Here is a 6000-nt window from a genome sequence, read left to right on the forward strand (position 1 = left end):
CAGAGTAACTGACCCGCCTCGGGGAGTTTGCTTCCTATTCTTCCTCTTCTTGTGGGTTTGAGGGACACGGCCAAAACAATGGCCCAATACCCTTCCAAGACACGCTGATTATAGGGCCCCACGTTATATGCGGGAGTGCTACCTTGAATTACGGATGAAGTCCGACTTATACCATACAGCACGTTGCCGTAATCCAGTCCGGTCTAGAACCTTAACTAATTCTCTGGTAGCAGTAGCTTGCGATGATAAGTACTGATAACGGCTCCCACTTAACTGTGAAAGGGTACAGAGTACTTATACAACAAAAAAAAGGTGGCGGGTCTTTTGATTAAACTCCTGCTTTTTCTTTTCTACAATGTTTTATATATTACACCTTTTCGTGGTCAGTTTTTGAAGTCTGCGCCCTCACTCTCTACTTGACGGATCATGGCAATTTGTACTTCACAGCAGTTCACACTGTGCATAATTGCAGACTTTATTTGTTATGTTTCTTAACGTCTAAACTTTATTGGTCCATTTCTGTCCTCTTTTTTCCAATTTAAATCGCTCGAAGACAACAGCAACAAATTCACAAACCCACACCGTACTTTTCCCACACTCTACCCCTATGATCTCTTTTTAGTTATTTTATCATGCCTACCCCAGTCCCTCACCCTGTCCCACATCCTACCTTTGTCCCTCACCCCACCCTAGTCCCACACCCTACCCGTGTCCCACACCATACCACACCCCACCCCTGTCCCACACCCTACCCATGTCCCACACCCAACCCCTGTCCCACATCTTACACCTCTCCCACACCCTACACCAGTCCCACACCCAACCCCTGTCCCACACCCTACCCCTGTCCCACACCCTACCCCTGTCCCACACCCTACCCCTGTCCCACACCCTACCCCTGTCCCACACCCTACCCCTCTCCCACGCCTCCCTATAATTTTCTTTTCTCATATACTCCGCCATCTTAATATTTCATTCACGGACGTCCATCCCTTTTCACCAAACCACCTCGAAATATCTGTTAGCCTATTTTCTTTGCAACATTATTCTTTCTTTGTTTTCATTCTCCGTCATTGTCTACGCCAGACTGAGTACTTAAATGCCCCTATATCCTCCATTTCCTTACCAGTTGATTGCACGTCATGTTCTTGTCACTCTCAAAAACCATCACCCTGCTTTTAAAATTGCGTCTCACGAACATTTTTAACTTTTCCCAAACTAGCACAGCTTCCATACTTGATCCCCAAGCAAAAGGTGGCCACGATTAATTATGGGTTGGCCAAAGGAGAACTCAAGGAGGCCCTTTGGTATCTCTTAGAAATATGGGGAGGTTACTGGGTTGGCCAGGTATATTTCAGGGCCATCCCTCGACTGGTTACGTCACTGTCATCTGCAAAAACACTGGCAGAAGTAATGGCTCAAGTGCAGTTAATTAGGTGACTTGTGCCTGGGCATAAGGACGAGTGGAAAGTGAACTGTAAAAGTATGTGCCACTGAAATCGAGGGACAAATGGCCTAATGAACAGTACAGAGAAGTAAGGAATGTAGCCTAATTTGGCCACATGGAGCGAATGGTGGGTGAAAGTTTCTTGAGTTGGGTGGTTGGGAAGAGAAGGAAAGGTAGACCAAGAATAATGTGGGAGGGTAGCATACAGATGTGGACCTAGGGACGGATGAACAAACGAATGGATCTGTGAACATACTGTATGGTCTGGTTATAGACGGATTGGAGAGCGAAAGACGAAGTGAAAGAGTGTGTGTATCTGAGCTGAATGGCTGGGAGGAGGGGTAGTAGGCTGAAAGTGGAGGGACAGGATGCGGCGTGTGGATCAGTGTGGGTGATTGTTCCCATGTCCCATCAGGGCTGCAGTGTGGGGGTCACATGTATTGATTTTCACTATTCTACCTTAGTTGTCCCCTAACAGAAGACTTTCATATGGATTTAGTGATTATTCCCCTACTTACTGAACAATTAAAGTCGTAAAAATGCTACTGAAGATACCAGGGAGTGCGTATTATGGTCTAAATGGAGAAATAAGGGAGAGGGTATTTTAAACTGCGCGGGTTATGACGTCAGGAGAAGGTCGCGTTGTGAGTGGGCGGCGGTGATGCCATCTGTCGGTACAGGGGCAGAGTAACTCATCGTCGCAGGAAAGAAAATGTCGGGCCTCAGCATTCCCTCGTTAAATGTTTAATTTACTCCGTGATTCGAGGAACAAGCAGCTCACTGCAGCTACAGTCAGGTGGGAATATTTTCTTGTGTATTTATGTTATATGTAAGGTACGTTCTGGCCTGAGCATAGGGTGATGGTGATGCATAATGGGAGCGGTTTGTCACATCCTCCCCGGGTAGGGCCAAACGACAAAGCCAAGAGGGCCACCTCCGCGATCTTTCACAGAGGATATATCTCACCTTAGCTGCTTGTAGGCGCCATAACCTAGGTAGGAATGTACATTTAAGTCGTCGGCAACGAAAATCATCAGTTTCGGGCGCGGCACGTTCGGGATAAGAGTGGTAATGGTGTCGGAGCAGGTGTTGCGTGTAGAGGCTCTAAGTCGTCCCTCTAGTGGGGCATGTACTCAGGGCCACGGCGTCTGGAGTGTCTGCTCTCACTTTTCGCTGTCGGTTTTGGCGTAATTGTACTTAAACAGACAACCTTAGGTGTTTTTATGTAATTATGATGTCGTTCAATAAAATATGATCTCATTTAAAAGTGTAACAGAAAGCAGACGCAGCATTTCAGGGGTGACCCTTGTAATTTGAAATTGACCCCTCCACGTTGGAAAAGAGCACTGGATCGGATTTGTCTTTCGACGGTTTGGCATTGTTATTGCGTGGTTTGGTGTTTTCAGTTATTTCGCTTTAATTCTGACGTGTAAAACATGGGAATATGTAATTTAACAGTGACTGAAACTGTTTGAAGTGTAAAAGTAATGAGACTGACTGGTAGGAAAATTTTGATCAACTGTCAGTCCACCCATCAAACTACTGCCAGATGCTGTATCCTGTGAGGGCTGGTCCTGGCAAAATGATCATGAATCATATTTGTTCCTGTTCTGTAATAGCCCCTCATGATGCTGGGGAGAGACAGGGACCTCATTAGGATCTTTAATATGGGGTGGCCAACCTTGATTATGGGACGAGAGACTGGCGGGAAGTATCTGTACTGTTTATTATACGGCAATTAGAATTAATATAACATAAACCAACCTGTCAGGAAGTATCTTTGCAGTGTATATAGCAATTTAAAATGAGACCATCATTGACAAAAGGGTTATACTGTATAAATAACTGGATTTTTTTTTTTTTTTAGTTTTTGTGTGGGTTCGAGGGATTCTGCCAGTATTATGACCCTGTGCTCTGTGTGTTTTATCATAGAGGAGAGATAAAGCTAGTGTTTAAATAATTCCTTCTAATTACCATTCATATATTTTTGTTTCAGCATTTCATTACACACCTTTCCTTAGAAATTGTGGCATATCAGAATATGTGACTACATGTATACATCTGTCTATCTGTTGCCAGACGCCTTAATCCCGTAAGGGGTTGTGTTTGTCGGGGTTTGTCCTATTTCTCCTGTCTGTGTGCTCTGATATTAATTTGTGTTCATTGGTTTTGGCAGATAACATGACTGCGTCTTCCAAGAAAATAACCTACACGAATGAATTCAAGTTAAAGGTCCTCGACTACTACTTCAAAAATGGCGGCGATGATAACTTTGGTCTCAAGAAGAAGACAGCCATTCACTTCAATATTGATAAGAAGACAATTAACAGGTGAGCCGGGGCAGTAGCAAGCTGGCCGTACGGACATTTAGGCAGTGCCCAGTGGCTGATGCTTATGCCTGTCACTCGACTAGTATTTAGTGGTGTGTATTAGGATGCCTTTTTGCACTTGCTGTGGAATGACTTGGTGCGGCCTTTGAACATCTGAAACAATCTTTTTTGTTTATAAATACAGGGACATTTTTGTTTTTTGGCTACAGTTGAGATACAAATCTTTACTCTTGCTTTCAAACTCTGATTATAGCTTATGCTGTAGAAGGGCTGGTGAAGTTTGGGTAGAATGTATAGAGATACAGTGAGTGGAGGTTTATCACCATTGTTACATGATAGGATATAAGAAGAGATATTTCATAATTGGTTGGATAATGTGAATTGGTAGTAGCAAATCTGTTTGATACTACAGGGCCAGGTATGATGATGGATAAGATTTTGCTTATTGCTCATCTGATGTACTACCAACACAGTACGAGACTCAGCCCACAGTAGGATGTGAAAAAGTACTTGTTAAAAGGTTGTGGGTATTTATGACCTGTGCTTTTCCCTTTCATGAAGCTTTCTGCAGCAGTCTCCATTAAGCAGTATGCAAATCATCATCCGGACCTCCTTACCCACCCAAGGGCAGGGTGAGGAGTATGCAAATATATATTCAAACTATTTTATATCTAAGTGGACTGTTTATCTTTCAAATCAAGTAATACGGTGGACCACTTGTCTGATTTAACTACTTTCTAATCCATGTTGAAGGAAGCCACATTAAAGAGGCTGCAGAAATTACCCAGGATACAAGACATGATCATTCAGAGGTCAAATTAATTCCAGGATGTAGAAATCAGAACAAGGTAGAAACTTAATAAAAGAACAGATGCGAGATGATTAATGTCGCGATAGCTGTGTGAACAACAACAAATCCAACCAAACAAATTAAGTCTGAAAACAGGGAAGAGTTAGATAGGTTGATATTCCTCTAGAACTCCACATCTCTCCCCCTCTGTGTTCATCCATCCCTTCCTGTCCCCCCTCTTCCATCCATGTCTTCTCCCTTTCCCAATCCTCACATCATTTTGTCTATTTTCAACAGCTATTTACCACAGCAGTCATGCTCCCACTTACTTCCCACTCACTTGTTCTACCTCTCATGTCGCTCCTCTCTTGCTCCTCTTCATTACTGTTCGTACAGATTTACCCCACTCTTTCCCTCTCCTCTCACTTCTCTGTCTCCCTCCCTCCTTCCTTAACCCAACTTACCCACTCCCCCTCCATGTTGTGTTGTATATACAGTATATTGTATATATTAGTATCTACATTCTCCCTACATGTCAAGTGGGGTTGGTGGAGGATTAGTGCCCCTCCCTGTAAAACAATTAACTCTAAGCCTTGGCCACCCCGTTTGGGATACATGGCATCTGGCAATGAATGGATGAAAAATTTCTCTATCATTATTTCACTAATGATTTCCATATTTAATGTATATTCTGTTCTGTAGTTTTTATTCATGATGCATTCAAATTAACCTTATATTCACTGACCTATGCTGTGATGCATTTACCCCAGCCTCTCATCTGCATCATCTTGCTTTAATCAAATCCACCTGTTCCTCCGTCTGCTCACAGCCCACCCCTGCTCATCAGTCACCCCTGAGCGGGTGGCCACACAGCACGAGGGGTATAGTGTTATTGAAAATTTATACATTTCCTCTAAACTCAGGTGGATATCATTTAGGAATACTTTTTTTTTTTTTTTTTTTTTTTTTTTTTTTTTTTTTTTGAGGGAACCAGATCACTTATACAACTTGAATACCTAATCATGATTGTGTGAAATTTGATGGGTCCTAGTAATGAGGTAGGACTGAGTCTCCTTGGTTACTAGTCACATTTATCCTCCAGTCTGACTACATTTGGCCATTAACTGAGTTATGAAATGAAACAGACTTTACCGAAGCAAATATAATTGAACTTTAACTCTCATCATTGGTGGGATCTGGAACCGGTGGACCTACTGTACCAAAGTCTCTCAGGTAAATCAGATACAGTATACTCTTTAACTCTAGACTTACTTGGTACACCCCCTCATTCATTCAGTGACACTTATTCAGTCATTCCCTTCCCTACTGATTCCCTTTCATTCCTCACTCATTCATTCAGTCCTTCACTGAAAAGGTTAAGTTTGGAATTAAACAGAACCCAGATGTGTAGTCTTTAATGAGTCAGTTATTAT

The sequence above is a fragment of the Coenobita brevimanus genome, chromosome 53 (assembly GCF_032717465.1).
Source record: "Coenobita brevimanus isolate Jiangsu-jjx chromosome 53, ASM3271746v2, whole genome shotgun sequence".
NCBI classification, from domain to species: domain Eukaryota; kingdom Metazoa; phylum Arthropoda; class Malacostraca; order Decapoda; family Coenobitidae; genus Coenobita; species Coenobita brevimanus.